Genomic DNA, 21,522 nt, shown 5'->3' with positions numbered 1-21,522 from the left:
GTGTGAGGAGGTAGGGTTTTGGGTTAATGGCTATATTACGTTTATTACCTGCATTTTTTGGCACATCTCGCTATACTTTATTTTAAATTTAATAGTATGCTGATAGTCTACTATTTTAAACAAAATAGCTTATAAATTGGCTGTTTCTATGTAGGAAATTGCTGCCCTGAAATGGTTTGCAGTTGTAACTTTGGTATAGTTAAGTATGCTGTTGAAATAGTATACGTTTTTCCCTCTATATGGGGATTCGGTTTGTCCTGTCATGAAAATAGCCTATGGAACTTCGTGTCCGATTGCCTGAAAGGCCTTCTTCCTGATAGACTACTGCTGCACACAGGAGTTCTGCTATAACACAGCTTCTGTTTTTGGAGTTTTTAATTCCGGCTCAGAGAAGCATGCTGCTTTATAGCACATGGCTAGTTAGAAAGGTTAACCAAGGGCGCCTTTGGTAAGTGAGTGTGGCTGAGGCATATTATATATTAAATTCATTTATTGCATTTCTTTATACCCCGCCCTTTCTTGGAAGGTCAGCGTGACTTACAAAAGGATTAGAATACATCATGCCGGGAAGGGCAGGATAAAATTGAGGAATAAATACAACTAAAAGAATGTAATATTCAATATATAGCAAAACCAGTTGCCAAGCACCTTCTTCCCAAATTGAAATAATAGTAATAAATCAATTCCGATAACATTCCATTGGGTGGGTTGTCACTGGGAGACCAGCAAACTATAAAGCTGTTTCTAGGCTTCAGCTATAGGCCTGGCGGAAGAGCTCGGACTTGCAGGCCCTGTGGAACTGATCTCACTTGGCAAGATCTTCCGCCTGGCCGGAGCCAGGACTGAAAAGTCCCTGACTGAAGCCAATTTTACTTCCTTGGGGCCGAGGATCCTAAGCAGATTTTGTTTGCTAGAATGTAACGTTCTTGGGGGACATAGTGGAATATTATGAAGGTCGCAGGCCTTCTGTTGTTGCTGAGTTGTCACTTATACAACAGAATTTTAAAAAATTGAATATTTGGTTACAATCAAGTAAGTGCAGACATCCCTAATGTAGCTTGCCTACACAATCGCTACTTAGGAGGCAGGGGAGGTTATCTGAGCTTTTGTGTACATGCAAAACTTCTTCGGACAACGCAATGGAAATCACCAGACTGCGTAAATAGGGAGGGAGTAAATTAGCAGTAAATTAGTGAACAGCCTCATGAAAAAACCCAACCCCTGTGCAGTATAACAAAAGATGTTTAGGAGATGCAAGAGCCTTGCTGGAATAACAAGCTGAGTTTGTAAAGTTATCTGTCCTTCTGGTTCGGCTCCGGTTTGGAAAACATAGTAGAGGGACTAAAAATGTCCAGGTTAGTGATTAATGGCAGCGTCATTAAAAGAGCTAGGGAGTTCCAGTTGAATGAACCTGTTCAGCAACCATAAACAGGTCAATGAATGGACGGTCTGTTAAAAAGTGATCTTCTCATTTTGTCCCTGGCAGACAGGACATAGGCTGAGCCACCAATCTATGCCTCCCATTGCCCCTCTAGAGCAAGTGCTGCATGCGCATGAGCAGTTTCTGTGCAACTTGGAACATGTCCCAATTGTAGATGAGCACCTAGGTCACTGCGGACAATCGGCAGGATATCAAGAGCAGGGAGCAGGCACAGTCCCCCTCCCTCCTTTCTGACTTCCTGCTTTCCGTCACCTTGTAGGATTTTTACTCACATTAGTCCAGATAAATGCCCAGGTTTCCCTGATGTCTCCTCGCCTAAGAATGGGTGGACTACTGTGGATTTAATCTGCCCTGTCATTTTGACTCGGCAGGCGAAAGAAACCCACTCCTTGTTGCGAATTGCTTGAGTTCTCCTTTTCTCGCGCGGGGTTCCTTGGACACGGCAATTAAGCAGAAGCGATGGGATTTTATGCTCCAAATACTGGTAAGAGACGCTTCAGATCGCACAGGCCAAAACTGACGTGATGCAAAGGCACCTCGCCTCTCCGGACCTCTTGAGCGGCATTGCCATCGTCACAGCAGATGCCCATAAATATTAAGCAGGGCCAGCTGTTTTTGGTATGCGGGCTTTTCATTCTGGTTTATCCAGCTACATACTTTAGAACAGGGGCAGTCAATCTGTGGTCCTCCAGATGTCCATGGACTACAATTCCCATGAGCCCCTGCCAGCAAATGCTGGCAGGGGCTCATGGGAATTGTAGTCCATGGACATCTGGAGGACCACAGGTTGACTACCCCTGCTTTAGAAGCAGTAAACGTTTAGGTTTCAGGGGGCCTTGCTTTTTTAAATGCCATGTTTGTTGGGAATGACTCTAGTGAGCAGTCTGCTTGGGTGCTAAAGCCAAAGGGAAGAAAACACTCTGCTTTTCTCCTATGATAGCTCAGTTGTTGGTGGTTAAGAATCAGTTCAGGCTTCAGTTTTAGGAGTCTTCTGAAAAGGAACATTGGGGCTTTCTGGGACGAAGGGGGTGGCTGCATCTTCTGCAGTCAGGCTCTCAGTAGGTATGACTGCGTACCTGTGCTTTTGCCCTAAAGCTCTCTTCCAGAACGCCACAAAACTGAGCATGCCCGGTCAGTAACAGTGCGTGTGGGGGAACCGCTGCACCCGAGGGGGATCGCCCCCTCAAACACACTTTCTCTCCCCCCCCCTTCAGAACTGCATCATTGACTTGGAGTCACCGGATCTGCAGGAAGGATTCCCACCTTTGGACTGCACCCTTCTTGCCTCTCAGTGCAGTACAAAACGCCCCCTGAAGTGTGGGTCAGGTGGGGGGGGGGCTATAGTGAGATGAATGGCAAGGGGGACAGGGTGTGCTTTGACAATTACGGTCATGGAATCCAGTCCAGCAGATCTCATGGGTAGGAAGAAAGGGGGAAGATGCTCTGTGCTGGTGGGAGAGAGAAGAAGAAGAGATGGTTCTTGTACCCTGCTTTTTACTATCTCATAGTGGCTGACAAACACCTTTCCCTTCCTCTCCCCACAACAGACACTCTGCAAAGTGAGACTGAGGGAGCTCTGAGAGAACTGGGACTGGCCCAAGGCCACTCAGCTGGCTGCACGTGGAGGAGGAATGGGAAATCAACCCTGGCTCTCTAGATGAGAGTCTGCGGCTCTAACCACAGCACCAAGCTGGCTCTGAACACATCAGCCCTTTGATTATGCTAACAGCGCTTGATTGGGAGGGTGCAGGTTCGACGAGCTGGAGGGGAACTGCTCCTTTGTTTGGGGTGCCCTTCTTGGCTCCCTTGTGGGGACTCTGGGGAGCATGTGCTTGCCCAGGAGGAATGGTGCAAAAAGGGAGCTGTGGGTACACCAGGGTAGAGGCATGCTGCCTCGATCAGATGCAACCTAGAACTGAAAGGATGCTAGTTAGATTATGCCTTTTTGCTTGTTTTCCTTGAGTTTGTGCCTTGTAGAAATGAAGTCTTGTTTAACTGGAGAGAGTCTACAAAAGTCCTTTCCCGCCCACCTGGCTCCTTGGCGCGCTGCTGATTTCGCTGTGAGATTGACATTGGATGGATTTCACCTGGTGGGTGGAGACACTGGCTGGATTTTACCTGGTGATCACCTGCCGTGCAGTGCAAAAACTGTAGCTTGTCCTGACCACAGTGTAAGAGAGGCCCTGACAGCAGCATTTTGCAGCACTGTGGCAGGAAGAGGGAAGAAGATTATGTTCTGTGGGCAGAAACCACCCCTGTGGATTCCACCAGCTGTTTTCTTCAGAGAGCCATTGGCACCTTTGTGACACCAACAAGCCATAAGGAGAAGGGGAAGAGCTGGTTTTTATACCCCACTTTTCACTACCTGAAAGATTCTCAAAGTGGCCTACAATCGCCTTCCCTTCCCTCTCTCCACAAGAGATACCCTGTGAGGCAGGTGAGGCTGAGAGAGCTCTGAGAGAACCATGACTGGCCCAAGGTCAGCCAGCCAGCATGTGGAGGAGGAGCAGGGAATCAATCCCAGTTCTCCAGATTTGAGGCTGCCACTCCTAACTACTAAAAGTAAAGGTATCCCCTGTGCAATCACCGGGTCATGTCTGACCCTTGGGGTGACGCCCTCTAGCGTTTTCATGGCAGACTCAATACGGGGTGGTTTGCCAGTGCCTTCCCCAGTCATTACCGTTTACCCCCCAGCAAGCTGGGTACTCATTTTACCGACCTCGGAAGGATGGAAGGCCGAATCAACCTTGAGCCAGCTGCTGGGATCGAACCCCCAGCCTCATGGTCAGAGGTTCAGACAGCATGTCGGCTGCCTTACCACTCTGCGCCACAAGAGGCTCTTAACTACTATACCAAGCTAAAAAGCAACCCTGGCCCTCATCTCAAGCTTAAATTGTGCGCCTTGGGCACTGACATGAAGACAAGAGGCCAGAACAATGAAGAAATGAAAGCCAATTGCTGTCAGGGAGTGAGAAAACTGATACACTGAGAAGGCCAGAGGGGGGAACTACTGACCTGGGCCATTTTTTCCACCTGGTCATAGTATCAGTCTGCCTCTGTGACTTCGAAGAGAGTGTGGCTGCACTGACATTCTGTAGGGCCACGTTTGGTTCTTTCATTGTGGCTGTAGTCCTTGGTCTTCCCCAGGAGCTCTTATTGTCTTCCTAGACAGAGAGAGCCTCGCCACAGAAGTTTGGTGGGTTTCAAAGAAAACAGCCCTTTTAAACGTTCACGGTGGTCCTTCTGTCATTATGGCAAGTGGGGCTCCAGCAGCTATTTTGGGAGGCTTGTGGATTGCTGGCCTCTCTGTGCTTACAAAGTGGTCACGGTTGGCTTTCATAATGACAGGGCTGCCGGCCCAGTCCCACCCTGGAGCCTGCCAGGTGCCTGATTACCGCCGCCCCCGTTTTAACTCCAGGCAGGCATCGAAGACTTGCATTGTGTAAACACCACAAGTGATATCCAGGCAAGAGGATTGTTAGCAAAACATGCACTTCCTGGAATTGACACTGAACACACACCGGGCATAGTTGCCGCACTGAGAGCAGATGGCTATGTAATAAACAAAGAACCAGTGTGGCAGAGGAGTTAAGGGTGTGAGACAATTATCTGGCAGACTCATAGAATCATAGAATCATAGAGTTGGAAGGGACCTCCTGGGTCATCTAGTCTAACCTCCTGTACTGTGCAGGACACTCACAACCCTATCGCTCATCCACTGTAACCTGCCACGCCCTTGAACCTTCACAGAATCAGCCTCTCTGTCAGATGGCTATCAGGCCTCTGTTTAAAAATCTCCAAAGATGGAGAACCCACCACCTTCTGAGGAAGCCTGCTCCACTGAGAAACCGCTCTGACTGTCAGGAACGTCTTCCAGATGTTTAGACAGAATGTGTTTTGTATTAACTTAATTCCATTGTTTCTGGTCTGCTCCATCTTCTACATGGCTGCCTTTTAAATGCTTGAGGAAGACTCTGGTTGAATCTTCTCTTCCTCCCATCATCTCTGAGATGGGCTTTCCCTGACCAATCAGATGAATCGTATTGGAGAGAAATACTTTGGGGATATCAATACTTGGAGGATAAGCATACTTTGATGGGAAAGGCGTGGTACAAATGAAGAAAACAAATACGTTTCGAAGAGACCTTGTATCAAAAGTAGGTCCTAAAGCTGCTTTCCCATCAATAACTCCTCCTGTATGGAATCATTCAGTCTTCTTTCAAAGCCACATCAAGGCCAAACAACCGTTCACTATTTTTAAAGTGTCGGGACTCGCTTTCCCACCATTGCAAGGACCTGCTTTTTAAAGCAGAGCAGGGACCCGTTTGGGCCCCAGACCATGAGATGTGAGGAAGGAGGAGCTTCTCTTCAGGCGGTACCATTTTCCAGACCCCAAATGGCCTAGAAGATGGGTAGTCAACCTGTGGTCCTCCAGATGTCCATGGACTACAACCTGTGGTCCTCCAGATGTCCATGGACTACAATTCCCATGAGCCCCTGACAGCATTTGCTGGCAGGGGCTCATGGGAATTGTAGTCCATGGACATCTGGAGGACCACAGTTTGACTACCCCTGGCCTAGAAGGCCAGAAGAAGAGATGTTTGCCCTGTTTGGATCTATATGTGCAGTGAGGAACTCCCGGGGGGAATTGAGCCCCTGTGGTCCGGTTAAAAAGGAAAAGACAAAAGATTGCATGTCCTTTGGGCCTAAGGCAGAAGCCATTCCCCACATCTTGTGAGTGAATTCAGGAAATTAATCCTGCATCGGGCAAATACAGAGGTAACATCTTTGTCGGCCTGGAATCAGCCGCCAAGCAACTCCTTGGGCAGTGCCAAGAGATGAATATGGAAATATGGTCTCAAGAAGTCTCTAAGGAGCTTCTTCCCCCCAGTTCTTACCTTCCTGTTATGATCTTCATTTTCTGTGTTCTCAGCTTTTTGATTTGAGGTAGGAAAATTACAGCTTTCCTGTGTTGATTGACACACCAGCCAGCTCTGTGTGTGTGTGTGTGTGTGTGTGTGTGTGTTTGAGGTAAATAAGCCTGTGTGATCGGAGGTGCAGTTGTGTAACAAGCTTGCTTTTCTTGGCACGCTGTGAAAAGAACCTTTCCTCTGAGGCACAGCAAAATGTGCCTTAAGAAAAACCAAAACAAAACAAAAAAAAACCCATGAGCAGCTTTGAAGGAGTAGCGATAAGTAGATCTTAATTCACCTGCTTCTCCAAGGAACCTTTTGAGACTTATCAGCGTGGGAAAAAATGCAGTGCTCTGTGCCTGAGGACCTGGTGAGGATCTGCATCCATCTCCTTTGAGTCAAAGACGCTGGCTGACGTGTGGATCTGAACAGTTGGTGGAAAAACATAAAATCTGGCTCCTTTGACTCACCATCTAGATTTCCTTCAGGCTGTTCTCTCGAGCGCTCGTGCTTAGTTTTTTTGGAGGGAGGGAATGGCCACTGAACATAAACACAGCCATGTTGATTGTGGGGTGCGGGCATGTGGGCTTCACTGTGTGTGCAGAGTAGCAATTATGGAAGGGTTAATTATGTGCCCCACTTCCTGTTTTCCACAATGGGCAGCTCTCTTCCCAGGCCTGAAAGACAAATCGGGATCGGAGCTGAGCAAACAGTACCTGCGCTTAGAGAGCTGTGTGCAGTCTGGAAGTGTCCCCCCAGAATCCTTTGTGACATTACGAGGACTCCGGGGATGGCCTCTCAGTGCAGCTGCTGAGGGCAGCAAAATTCCTTGCCTGGCTCTCCTCAGGATGTGGGCATTCCATGAAACTCTCATGGCCACTTACTTATGCACCCCTCCCCACGTCTTGCTTGCTTCCATTTTTATTTAAATGAGCTATGCACACCAGGTCTTTTAGTCTTTAAGCCTTCAGGGTCACTGACAAAGAAGAGCAAGCTATAAACCAACAATTATCCCAAAAGAGGAAGAGGACCAAAATGATCAACCGTTTGGAGTATCTTCCTAACATGGAAAGGCTTAGAAGTTGTCGGTTTTCAATTTAATAATAATAAGGGTTGGTTCTTATATGCCGCTTTTCTCTACTCGAAGGAGGCTCAAAGCGGCTTACAGTCGCCTTCCCTTTTCTCTCCTCACAACAGACACCCTGTGAGGGAGGTGAGGCTGAGAGAGCCTTGATATTCCTGCTGGGTCAGAACACTTGTATGAGTGCTGTGGTGAGCTCAAGGTTACCCAGCTGGCTACATGTGGAGGAGGAGCGGGGAATTGAACCCGACATGCCAGATTAGAAGTCTGCACTTGTGGTGATGGCCACAAGTTCTAGTTGGCTTTAAAAGGGGAGTAGAACAGACCTATCAGTGGCTGTTAACTATGATAACTAAATAGAAAGCCCACGTTCAGAATAGTGTTGCCTGGTTCTTATGACCTCTGCCGGTGGATGGAGGGTAAGGTTCCCACATCCAGGTTGGGAAACTCCTAGAAATTTGGGGATGGAAACAGGAGGACAGGGACCTCTATGGGGTACAACACCATATCATCTTCCCTCCAAAGCATCTCTTTTTCTCCAGAGGAACTGAACTCTGTAATGCATCCCTAGTTCAAAGGCACCCGCTGAAAACAAGGGGAGATTTTGACTTGAGAGCTCTCCTTGTAGACTTCCTGGGGGATCAGCTTGATGGCTGAGGGCATCAGAATGCTGGACTTACAGGGATTTTTGGTTTCATCCATGTCAACTGCTCCTGTGTTCTTAATGCTCAGCAGAGGAACCAATTTTTTAATATTTAAAGGGATAACAAGTAGAACTTAGATTCATGCCATGAAAGCTAATACCCAAAGAATGACATTTTGTTGGTCTTCAAGATGCCACTGGACTCATGCTCTGTTCAGCAAGCAGAACTGTTAGTCCAAAAGGTGCAGGGTGGGCACAAAAATAGGGAAGGGAAGGGAATCTCGGGGAAGCTGGAACGCCAGGTTCCATCTTGGTGTCTCAGTTTGAGGCCCTGTCTGATGTTGCCCCCTAGAGGCTGCTTCTAGGAGTGACATACAAAGAAGAGCCTTCGCCTTGGATTTCATTTGTGTGAGTAGGCCCATATGGGAGTTAACATCCCTTTGCATACAATCCCAGATTGCGTAGGGCTTTGAAGGCCAAGATTGCACCTTTCTGCATTGCTAAGAGGTTTGTTTAAGGCAGTTTGGAAGACCAATGATTGTGAATGGTGAATGTGCGGTGTGTCCCATTTTTGGCCTCTAGTAAGCTGGTTTTGCAAGTTTGGGCATCATTTAAAAACCCGCATAGCCAGTTTGACCAGAGAAGGCAGAGGAACACAAAAAATGTGTGACTATACACCCTAGGAAGCCAGGCTGTTTCCCAACCCCTTTCAGTGACTGCCTTTCTCCACCCAAACGTTCCAAAGTACACAAATGCCCCTTCTATTCATATGGACCATTCAGAATAGAAGACCTTAGTATTTTGTGTTTCAGATTCCTTGGCAAAGGCACAAGAGCTATACTTCTGTCGCCATGCAACAAAGGGCTTGAGATTTCTTTAACTGCTTCTTGGAAGTGCTGCCCATCCCACATTCAGGGCCTGCGAGGTAGGCACAGAGGAGTCTCACTGCATGGAGGAGGAAGGCTGGGATGGCTTTTGGAACAAGCAGGACCTGTCCAAAACAGATGGCCTTCATTTGACCCGAGAAGGAACCTGGTTGTTTCAAGAAGAGGCCAATCCAAGATCCAAAAAGTCAATGGTTTATTCAGAGCAGGTATGAGTAAATGTAAGTAGGTTCAAAAGTCAGAGGTACAACTGGTGTATCCCACTCTTTATAGAGGACAATTACCTTTGTGACTTTCTAAAGCATCTGCCTATCTCTTTCCATCCTGCATTAGATTTACAGTTTGCCTGACAACTGGTTCAAGTCTCAAACACCCAGGGAAGATCCTCCCCAACGCCTTCTGATATGTATATAAACGAAAGTTGATGCTGAAATAAACTGTGTAAGTCATTAATGTGCCACTGGACTCCTGTTTTATTCTGGTCTCAATGTAACATTTTAATTTATGGCTTACAGAATAATTGGAGATATGGCAGAAGATGTAAGATAGCTGGCAGTTTAACAAGCACAAACTAGTAGGCATTGTTAAACAGAAAGGTCATTTTGGACGTTCTCGCTTTCTTTCCCGCTTATGCTCAGGCAAAAATAGCCTCGAAAATTAAGGAAACCTGCCTTTACCGTGAAACTGTTCTGGTTAAAATGAGCATGCACTGATTAATCCACTTAAAGCCAGGATTGCTTCATTAAAACTTGCTGGCTAAATAAAAAGCTAATAGTTGGTGATGAGAGTGGGTTTGATGACTTATGTATTTTTTGTAACCAGATGTAGAACTCCGCGCTTATCCTTATTACTGGATGCTGCACTAGATGGTGATATAATTGCGCATTCTAGAACTGTCCCTCTATTTAAATAGTTCAACTCATCGTCGATCCCTATATTTGGAGGGCCTGCCATCCCTAACTCTGACGATGGCCTTTCCTCATCTAAGATTTCAATCATGACTCTTGGCAGTACACAGTGCCCGGTTCTCCCATCTCCCCTTATCTGAATGTTCTTGTAAACGTGATAATGGAGTGGCTGAGGACCTGGTGCTCTATGTCAGGGGTAGTCAACCTGTAGTCCTCCATATGTCCATGGACTACAATTCCCAGGAGCCCCTGCCAGCATTTGCTGGCAGGGGCTCATGGGAATTGTAGTCCATGAACAATTCCCATGGCCACAGGTTGACTACCCCTGCTCTATGTAATGGATTGCCCCATTTATGATGAACCAAGGGGCAAGTTCATGAAAAAAAAATACTTCTTACTACCCCAGGTCATTCCCAAACTGAAAGTCTGATTTCTCTCTTACCAGATGATAATACCTAAGTCACCAACAGACTTGCATTGTCTGCCCTCGCCACCAGGAAGGTAAGATCTAAACTGCGTGATTAGTTTGGAGATTTAATTATTGTGATTTGCTACACTGTGTTTATGTTATCGTGTAAGAATGTATTTGATAATGTTTACACCTCTTCCCTCCTCCTTATTCCATGCGTTTTATCTTCAAATCTTGATTGTGTGCATTTTGCACTGGATGGAAATGGCCGATGGCCAATCAATATGCTGAATACTGAATACTTATCCTTTATTAGAAAGGTTGCCGGATTCCAGACGGCACCTGGAGATCTCTCACTATTCCAGATGATTTCCAGCTTATCAAAATCAGTTCCACTAGAGAAAATGGCCATTTTGGAGAATGGATCCTACGGCGTTGTATCCTGCTGAGGTTTCTTCATGCCTTCCCCAGGCTCCACCCCAAAAATCTCCAGGTGTTTCCAAAGCCAGACCTGCCAACCCTCTGCGTTTAACCATCTTTAAATTTCAGAACTGCTCCCTGAATGGCTTTATATTTCATAGTAATGCCGGGATATTGCTAGTTGCAAACACAGCGCATATATTTCCATCGTATTTCCATGATATTTCCATGGTAGCCCTCTTTAAGTATTTGAAAGGTTGTCACTTGGAGGAGGGCAGGATGCTGTTCCCATTGGCTGCAGAGGAGAGGACATGCAGTAATGGGTTTAAACTACAAGTACAACGATATAGGCTAGATATCAGAAATTTTTTTTCACAGTCAGAGTAGTTCAGCAGTGGAATAGGCTGCCTAAGGAGGTGGTGAGCTCTCCCTCACTGGCAGTCTTCAAGTAAAGGTTGGATGCACACTTTTCTTGGATGCTTTAGGATGCTTTGGGCTGATCCTGCGTTGAGCAGGGGGTTGGACTAGATGGCCTGCATGGCCCCTTCCAACTCTTTGATTCTATGATTCTATGATTCTATGATCATTTTGCAGGCCTCCACTGCTGCAAACGTCTGTGGAAGAAGCACAAAGGAGAGAAGATCAAAGCCCCCCCTTAACCTGTTTCATGATGTAGCCAAGCAAAAGGGAGGGAGGCCCAAGAGGGATATTAGCAACCCTCCTGGCAAGCCAGCGAACATCGGAAAGTTCACTTTCCAGCTGTCGAGAGAGGAAGGTTTGTCGAATGCAAGGAATGTCGACTGGAAACAGACCAAAGTGTGGTTGCATATTATTAAGGGGGGGGGGCAGAGAAAACAGGAAAAGGGCTGCCATTTACATACTTTCCGCCGTTTCGCGGATGAAAAGGAACCCCTAATTTTCATAATAAGGATCACTGCCTGGATGACCCTTCCCGTTATTCCCTTCTCCTGAACGCTCAGCGATGCCTGCCCTGCACTCGGGTTTAACAGCCAAGAACGGTGCCTGGGTGTTCTTGCAGTAAAGATATAAGAGAACAATGCAATTGTGTACGATACGTTGTCGGCAATTCAGAATGCTCCTCAGCAGAAGCAGGGTGTTCTGTGGCCCGCTGCATACAGTTACATGCCTCAGCGTTTGTGAGCCCGTGTCGTTATTTTATTTGGTACATAACGTGGATGTTGCCCCACAGCTGAAGGCTCCAGGGCAGGACAGTTAAGGGGGAGATGTCAGAGTCCAGAGCACCTTTCTCAACTTTCTTGCCATTAAGAAACCCCTGAAACATTCTTCAGGCTTTGAGAAAACCCAGAAGTGATGCGATCGTGCAGAATATGTTTGGGAAGCAGAGCTGTGGACACACCCACCCAGGGCCCCTCCCCTTCCCACCACCTCCAGGCCCATATACGGTCATATCATCCAAGAAATATTTAACAAATTAAAAATGTAAAAATGCATATGTAAACATTAACTCCCACCCTTTCAGGAAAGGCAGAGCCCTCCAGAAACCACAGGGTTTCACGAAAACAATGTTGAGAAAGCCTGGTCAATGTGTTGTTAGAACAGGGTGTTTGTGAGCATGCCTCATGCTTGGTGTAGTGGTTAGGAGTGCAGACTTCTAATCTGGCGAGCCGGGTTTGATTTTGCGCTCCTCCACGTGCAGCCAGCTGGGTGACCTTGGGCTTCCCACACACTGATAAAGCTGTTGACCGAACAGGAATCTCAGGGCTCTCTCAGCCTCACCTCCCTCACAGGGTGTCTGTTGTGGGGAGAGGAAAGGGAAGGCAACTGTAAGCTGCTTTAAGACTCCTCCTGGTAGAGAAAAACAGGATATAAGAACCAACTCTTCTTTTTCTATTGGCCACCATGGCAACGGGAGCAGGGAAAATGAGGGGAAAGCTGTGATCCGGAAGCCTGGTTGCCATTTTGCTGGGTGTTTGGGATCCTTGCTTTATTTGCAAACACACAAAGGGCCCTTCAGCCAGGCAGTCCCTCTTGGCCTGACTTCCATGATAGGGTGATGGTGGTGAGGATAAAACGGAAAAAGAGAGAGCAGTGGGGCAAGCTGCTGTGGGTCCCCACTGGGAGACAAAAGTGGGAGAAACTGAATATCTACTTAAAGGGACAAATCTCCAGAAATCTCTCACCGGAGTCAAGTCATGTGATTGATTTACACAGGGTAGCCAGTGGAAATCAGTTTGGAGCCCAGTAGAGGCTCTCTGTAGACCAGGGGTAGTCAAACTGCATTCGCTGGCAGGGGCTTCTGGGAATTGTGGTCCATGGACATCTGGAGGGCCGCAGTTTGACTACCCCTGCTGTAGACCATGAGAGCTCCCCTGGGGCTTCCCAGCCTTTCTCCAATGTTCTACCTTAATGGACTCGACCACAAGCTATTCCCAGCATTGCCATGAAAGGAGAGAACCAGCTGCTTCCATTGACCTGGGCCGGCGTTGTCATGTGGTTACCATGCTTGGGAAAAGGGGCGGAGTCGGGACACCGCCTCCTTTCTTCCCCCACCCAGGTCTTCCTGGGGCATGGCAGGGAGGTGTGGTCTGCTGACATCACTTCCGGCCAGGTTCTGAGGCTCTTTGAAGCCTGAACAAATATTTCAGGGGCTCCTCCCATGGTCTAAAGGTGGAGCACTACGTTGTAGATGTAGACCATAATCCAGAATGGTGTCTGCAGACTGACGTCTTCTGCATAGTTGCTCTGGGGGCTACGTTAGATATGCCAGCCTTTTGCCTTTTTATTATTATTTTCTTTTTGGTTGCTGCTGCTATTTTAGCAAACACATTTCCCCCTCCGGCAGCAGGCCCAAAGCAACGGTTCCCTGTGACGATGACCCCCCCAGGGATAAAGAGCAGGAAATCACGAGCTGTTTCTTTGTGTTCGTGACAGCAAACAAATGGAATAGCCGAGCGTTTTAGCACCGTTAAAAGCAAGGAGAGCCAGTCCCCAGGAAGGCAACATCCTGCTATGTCAGGATACAGGATGACAAAGGAGTTCCCCTTGGCGGGGACGGGTGGCGGGGGGGAGCGTAAGGCAAGCCAGCTACGGCCTCCCTCTTGCCTAAAACCTGAGGGGAAGTTGAGAGCCGATGCCAATTCTGTCTCTGAGAGGCATCGAGGGGGCCTGTCACTGCGACCACAAGGGATTAAAGAAGACTCTAGGTGGAAAATAAATTTTAAAAAACACACAAAGCAAAAATGCAAGTGCTTTCTGGCACGCTGTTGCGAAAGATGCTGATAAGCTACGACAGCTCTAGCGGTACCGATGATATTGGTGGCGGCCGACGGCACGGTTCCCAGTGTCTCTGCCTCTTGGTGTGGGCGAATGGCTCATTCAGTAAGGCTGAGCCAATGTCTGGGTGATTTTCTTCAGTTCAAGAGCAATAGCTGCGTCATCTCATTTTTTTGGGGGGGGGGTAGAATTACATCCTGCCTTCCTGTGATTAAGTTATCCCACAGGAATTGGGTTTTGGTGGGGTTAGTTAGTGCTCGCCTGTTGCCTAACGTTGATAGTGTGGATTGGTATTAATGGTTTTAACTATGGGTTTTATTGCAATTTTTATCTTGTAAACCGCTGTGAGCCTAAGGGAACGGTGGTATAAAAGTTTAAGAAATAAATAAAAATAAATGAAAACAGCTTGCTAGGATTAGATCAAGCAAGTTCAAGTTTGTGCTTTCTCAAGCTCACTTCCTCAGATACAGCTAAGAATGTGGATCCATCCCTCCTATATATTGGGAAGCGGAGTGATTTCCGATAGCAAACGGCATCAGCAGGTGAATGATGGTAGCAGGTGCGACCGGATGTGGTGTGATATGCGGAGGGGCAGTAGGCATGGAGAAATCAGTGGTGGTCATGAGACAGGAAACCTAGGTTTTGATTCGGTCCCGGGCAAAAGGAATGAACAAAGGAAGAACTGCTTCCTGGGAGGGAACCCAATGTGCTGAAATCTTGTTACACATTGGTAGGATTGGCTTCTAAATGTGCCTTGAGCATCATGATAGGTTTTTAATTTTTTTTAAGGTTTTCACACAATGTGGCTCTTTTTAAATGCTTCCCCCCCCCCATAAGCCTCTCTAGTTTTCCTGTTAGCTAAACATAACCAAACTGCTGAGGGATTATCAAGAATCAGAAAAACTTAGCTGTTGCAGATCGGCCACTGTATTTATTCCGCTTGTCCCATTGCCACCAAAAGGCTATAGTCTTACTCTCTGAAGCTACAACGGGGACCCAGAGAGCTCATGCAAGGATTTCAGCCACATTCGTTTCCCGTGCCTTCATCCCTTCTGACCTATTCTGCACACAATAGATATTGCACTTTCAATGCACTTTAGAAGTAGATTTTCCTGTTCTGCACAGGAAAATCCGGCTGTCAAAGCACATTGAAAGTGCATTATCCTATGTGTGCGGAATGGGCCCAAGTCATGGTGTGTGCTCATATGAAATCTGAAAAGACAGTTTGGCATGCTCTTATGCCCAGCCTCTGAATTAATTAGCAGCCATGAGGGAAAGTCAGTTTTTAAAGGCATTTAAAAACCCTCATGGCTGCTAATTAATGTATGTTTTACAATGTATGTTTCATATCCACGTTCATTAGACTCCACTGAGGCCCCTCCCTGCCCCAAATCCCTCCCACTCCTGGCCCCACCCACAAATTCCCCAGGTATTTCCAAACCCAGAGCTGGCCACCCTAGCTAGTTCTGACTTTGCGATTAAGCCGGGGCTCGCTCAAAGTTTCTTTTTTAGGGTGTACATTATAGTTCAGATCGACACGCACATTCCGTTTCCATACAGTTCACAGGAAATAGTGCCTAGCATATGATAACGTTTAGCTTATACAGAGGCCTGGACCGAATTCAAGTGCTGTTTGCCCGCGAGAAGATCAAAGCTAACGATGTATATATGTGCTTTTTATATAGAGGAAACCTTTGCGCAAAAATGGGGGCGGGGGGGGCGATGGCAAGGAACATGTTTAAAGTCTAGCTGGAGGGAAGAAGTATATTATGCATCTCCTGTAAAACAAAGGAACAGGCAGGGCCCCCGGTTTGTCTTTGCTGGAAGTCCTGTTTATTGCAGCGCCTGTGTTAAGATAAACCCAGCGAAGGCTTGCAGACCGGGCGGCTTTGAAGCAGAAGATAAAAAGACACCGTGCTTGGCAAATGTGTTCTCCGCTGAAAGTAGAGCAGTCTTTCGGCACACCCAAGGTTCTGAATTCGATCGGAAAAGAGCCTGGCTAACCAAAGAGGACGTTTTTTCACCTTGAAAAGGACACCTTGGCCTAGTCTGCACACAATAGATAATGCACTTTCAATGCACTTTAGAAGTAGATTTTCCTGTTCTGCCAAAGCACATTGAAAGTGCATTATCCTATGTGTGCAGACTAGGCCCTTGATTGCAGTGGGGACGGTGCCCCTTGTGCCCATTATAATGGGAGGACCGCTGGACCAAGTTTGCTTCAGCCCCACTCCTGCTGAAACTTCCACTAACGGCTCGTGTAAATATTGTTCCTGCGTCTTGAATAAGGCCATTTATGGAAATGTATGCCAGCCTGGAACGATCCCATCTCATTAAAATACTCCGAAGCCACGCAAAATACAGGAGAATAACACCAGCACAGAGTCCTTTCTCACACTGGACTCTTGACAGTCCTGGAATCCCCTCCAAGTCCTGCTCAAACCCGTGTTCAAACTTTGCCTTCCCCTATCCCGTTCAGCCCCAGGCCTTTTCTCTGTCCCTCCGTTAGCCCCAAGCAGGGGACCTGCCTGCCTGGCTATTTTAGTCACTTCCTTTTGAGAGTTCCTCCAATTGTTTGGCCAGCATTGTCTGAGTCATCCAGTCCCCCAGCCACACTTCCTCTCCGGCTGGCTCGCAGCTGGGGAAATTGCCATCTGCGGATCACCCTTTGTCCCCCAGAGCATCCTGAAGCCATTTGGCCTTTACCTACCATTGCAAAAGGCTGTGCACAAAAAGGCTTACGAGCAACCCAGATGTCGCAGGTGCCTCTGGCTTAACTTCTCAACCGCACAACAGCCTGCCGTGGAAGAGGGGAGCCACCAGGAATGCCCGCTTGGGGAACGGCCGTTTCAAAGAGCCCCCAGTCTCACTGGCTGAACTATTCCAGAAATCTGTCCAGAGCAAATAAGAATTGTAAGCGTTGTCATGCAGAGCTATGGCCCATTTAGCACAGCGTCCTGCCTCTGCCTTGGCCAGCTGGGTGTCCCAGAGAAGTTTACCATACAGCCTCCTTCACAATGTGGCTCCCTTCGAAAAGCCATTTTATGGGGCCAGGAGAAGAGTGAGCTGCAGCACATATGTGGAATCAGCAGGAGCCCCCCCCCCCCATTTCTGCACGGATGGCTGCTCAATCTATGCAAGCATGTTGAAGAAGAAGAGTTGGTTCTTATATGCCGCTTTTCCCTACCCGAAAGAGGCTCAAAGCGGATTCCATTCGCCTTCCCTTTCCTCTCCCCACAACAGACACCCTGTGAGAGAGGCAAGGTTGAGAGAGCCCTGATATCACTGCTCGGTCAGAACAGCTTTATCAGTGCCGTGGCGAGCCCAAGGTCACCCAGCTGGCTGCATGTGGGGGAGTGCAGAATCGAACCCAGAATGCCAGATCAGAAGTCCGCACTCCTAACCACTACACCAAACTGGTTCTCCCAGAGGGGGAGGCCGTTTCTACTGATTCCTACGCTTTGATTGTTGTCGCACTCCACTCATGGGCTTTGTTGCCCTCAGGAGTGGCTTTCCAGGGGATCCCCGGGGGCTGCAGCAAGAAGGGGACAGTGGTGGAGATCTCATCCACACACTCCCTCCATCAAGAAAAGGTGATTCATTTCCGGCCCCTGTGCAAGGATGACACACAAATGCATGAAGTGTTTCATATTTTTTGTGCCTGATTCGGCAGCACATATCCTAAAACTGGAATGATACGGGGAAGTGTAGCTTGGCCCCTGCACAAGGAAGAAAAACAATGAATCATTTCCAAGATGTAACTGGACACAAAAAGTGTTGTCCCTGGAAAAATGGCGCTAGGGCATTCAGTTTCAGAGGAAGATTTCCCAAAGAAATGCGAGGAGCTGACCCTCAGCTAGAAGTCTACACTCCTAACCACTACACCAAACTGGCTACACTAAACTGGCAGCTTGGGTGCAGAGCATTGGCAGGAGCCAAACCAGGATTACGCACATTTGTACATAATGCAAAATATAAATAACACAAGAAATAAAGAAACCAGATTGTGATTAACAAACCATCTGGCTTTATATTCTGGTTTTAGGCACTTGAATTAGCTGCAATTGGCATGGTAGTACAAGTTTGGACAACTAGTTAACTGTGGTTCATTTGATTCAAATATAGTTTTATGTTGCATCTGAACTGAGATGTTGGCATAGGAATTTCGTTTGCACGAATGCATTTCATGGGTTCTGGGATAGCTAAAAATATGGCCAGTTTCCACCGAAGATAACAAAGCACACAGCCTTGCACAGTCTGCCTTCACTTGCTGTTTGAGGAATGAGGCTCACAGAGTTCTATCAATATTCCTCTTTAGGTACGTGGAGAGGGTAATTTATATATTTATGTTGTTCCATTTCCAGCACGCCCTTCCCTAGGGCTTGGAGCAGGTTACAGCTCTAAAATAACTCGGCTACTACCCAGATGAAAATCAGACGGGAAACAGAATTGGTGCTAAAAGCTTAATCCTGCTTTCCAAACATGAAACAAGGTTTTGTGCTGTTCTTTAAAAAATGTTCAGCCTTAGGCTCGGGTGAGGCGTGCTTCAAAAGTTACATGGCGAAGGAGGAGACCTCAAGATGGCGCCATAAGAAAGCTGGACTTTAGTTCAGCTCTTAAGCCATGCCGAGGGTCAGGGGCTTATGCACCTGGCTGACCTGAACAGATACGCAAATCTGCTCACCGGTCGCCCCAGGAACCGGGAACGGTGACCTGAGGGTCCTACAGATCCGTAGGGAGAAGCAAGACCTCCTTGGATTAATAGCGGCTTGAGCTCAAGGTCAAGATGGCGTCTTTGTCGCAAACAACTCTACAAGCTTGAAACGACCAGCCGACCTCACATTCTTCCCAGACCATCATTTACCAGATCGATAGGAGCAGAAGCTGACAGAAGCTGGAACCCACAACAGTAAGAATTGAAAGCTTTCTGGCTTTTCTCTCTCTCCTCTCACAAGCTCTTCCCTCGCCCCCCTCAACCAATTTACAAGCGAATTCCTTCTTTCCCCGAGTGAGAGACTCCCAGCTAATTACACCCATTAACCAAACAAAGAGAGTGCTTTGAAGATTTATGGGTGAACGTTCAGTGGGAGAATTTGACTTGATACGGAGATCGACAAACTGATAATTTGGGATCGCTCGTGCTCCCGCGAGACCTCACGAGACTTTCTGTTTATAGTTTGTGACTGCCTAGAACTATGGAAGAATTAACAAAGACACAGCTCTTCCATTTGTTATGCAAAGGAAACTCAGAGATACTGAAAGCAGTCAATAAGCTGGAAAATGAAATTCGTGGGACTAAGGGGGAGTTTTTGGATGGAGCCCAAGATCCGGAGAGACCAGCTGATGACGCAGCTCAGCTAACAGTAAATCAAGTGAAACTTCAGGAGGGAGAGAGTGCCAGAGATGTAAAAACCCAAAGTATCTTTAAAGAACCCGGGAAAACAGATTCATGGAAGGAAAGTACCAAAAACCTGGAAGTCTATTCAGAGCAGGAAATGACTTGGATCAGCAAAATAAAAAGAGTCTACTCAAAAGCGACAACAACTAGGAAGCTATCAGGAGAAATTTCTGTGCGATCAGAGGAAGAGATCCAGATTGACAAAGGACTCAGAGCCCCCCCAAAGGCGACTACAAGCAAGAATCAAGCAAGAGACTTCTCTGGCCCTGACAGAAGGACAATCAGAAACACTCTACTATGGAAAAAAATACAATTTCATTTTCTGCGACCACCTGAAAGATGAGCTGAACAATGGAGTATTCTCCTGGCTTCTTGTGAGAAAAAAAAAAAGCAGTAGCAACCTTTAGGACAGGTCTAATATATGAAGGGAACTGACTTTATATCACTTAAGACAATAATAGAATATATCCTTATAATAGATTATACCTTCCTATGTAACAACAACTACTTTGTTAAGAAAGATGGTAATAACCCCTAGATCAGGATTAATATGCGCTGGGAATTGAATATGTATGTCAATATGTATGCCAAAAGAGGATGACAAACTATATTTTATAGGCATTAACAAGACAACAGTAGTAATTCGTGGGTCAGTGCCAACTTATGAAGGAGACTGACCTAATATCATTTAAGATAATAACAGAATGTACTCCTATAACAGATCTCATATGTATTAATAATCACTTGGCTAAAAAATGTGGTAAAAACTTCTAGACTAGGAATAATATGTGATGAGAACTAAATATCTATGTTAAAAGAGATGGCAAACCATATCAACTGGTCGCTTTCTCAATACAACTTCTCTGTAAATGCTTTATATAATAATAAACAATAAAATTATTATATAAAAAAAAAAAAAAAAGTTACATGGCGAAGAAGAAGTCCACTTTTAGCTCATTCCACATTTCCTATTGGGAAGTGCTTTTGACACAGGGATTGCCTCTCATTTGGAACGCACACCAGAATCCTGGCAAGGGGAATTCTTTCGTAATAGTTGTGCCCCAGCACACTGGTATGAGATTAATCAGTCATCCATTTTTATCTTACCCTTTCTTCCAAGGAGCTCAGAGTAGTGTACGTCGATCACCCCTCTTCCATTTTATTCTCACAACAACCCTGTGAGGCGGGTTAGCCCAAGAATGATTGCCTCAAGGTCATCTAGTAATCATGATCGATTGAGAAGGGGGTGTTGCGTCTCTCTCACAAAGCTTTATGACACGAACTGCTGGCTTCAAACAAACTGGCCCTTGTGTGCTCATTGTAATAATTATGTAAGTAACACGATTCTCTGAATTGGCCTCAGTTCTGTGGAGGATATCACCGAGTTCGAAATTTTCACTTTAGTTTCATGCGGCTTTTCTTTGAGATTCCTGGTGCAATTATTGTTATTGTTTCCAGCTGTCGTTATTTCGCATTATCTGGAACCCTAGGGCTCCAGATAGGGAAGGTTTTTCAGGAATGCTTTTTCAGGAACTCTCTGTCATCTGGTAATCAGTTGTAACGCTGGGAGATTTCTAGGCCCTACTAGAGGCTGGCAACCTAGGTACCATCGTGTTAAAGTTGGTGTTTCTCTTGGTTACCTCTCTAGGAAATATGTACTCTGAGCACATTCCTAGAAACCTTCAGAATTGCCAACTGCAGGTTAGGACATTCCTGGAGATGTATAAGTGGAGGCTGAGAAGAACAGAGGTAGGACAGGGTTGCCAGCTTTGGATCTGGGAATACCTGGAGATGGTCTAATGTTATAGAGTCGGCCCAACAAATCAGCCAAGTTATCCAGAGGAACTGATTTCTGTTACCTGGAGATCCCAAGGCCCCATCCGGAGGTTGCAAATTCTATGATTCCCATTTCTGGCTTCTCTTGACTCTGTTGTAAAACTGCAACCACCACAAACCCTTGAGAAGCCTAGATCATTTGACCTCCTAGGAAGTCGGTAGGAGACCTGGCAGGAGATTGTTTTTATTTTCACGTGTTTCAGCTGTTGGTAGACATTTTACATGGCAGAGCTCTTAGAAACAGGACAAAGTCTAAGTCCAGTGGCACCTTGAAGACCCACAGAGTTTTATTCAAGCTTTGCACTTTTTAATTCAAGGTATAAGCTACTTCAGA

General features: G+C 46.6%; 1 long non-coding RNA gene and 1 other non-coding gene across 2 annotated transcripts; both read left to right on the top strand.

The window, feature by feature from the left end:
• Positions 1-8,659: 8,659 nt before the first annotated feature.
• On the top strand, positions 8,660-12,079 carry LOC143820770 (uncharacterized). Its single transcript, XR_013225499.1, has 4 exons — positions 8,660-9,171; positions 9,296-9,403; positions 10,316-10,371; positions 11,294-12,079. It is a non-coding gene; the product is annotated as an uncharacterized LOC143820770 (long non-coding RNA).
• Positions 12,080-17,611: 5,532 nt separating this feature from the next.
• Positions 17,612-17,713, top strand: LOC143821185 (U6 spliceosomal RNA). The gene has a single exon (XR_013225725.1). It is a non-coding gene; the product is annotated as a U6 spliceosomal RNA (small nuclear RNA).
• The last annotated feature ends 3,809 nt before the right edge of the window (positions 17,714-21,522 follow it).

This window comes from Paroedura picta, chromosome 11 (assembly GCF_049243985.1).
Source record: "Paroedura picta isolate Pp20150507F chromosome 11, Ppicta_v3.0, whole genome shotgun sequence".
Classification (NCBI taxonomy): Eukaryota; Metazoa; Chordata; class Lepidosauria; order Squamata; family Gekkonidae; genus Paroedura; species Paroedura picta.
This window is presented reverse-complemented; position numbering and strand designations above follow the sequence as displayed.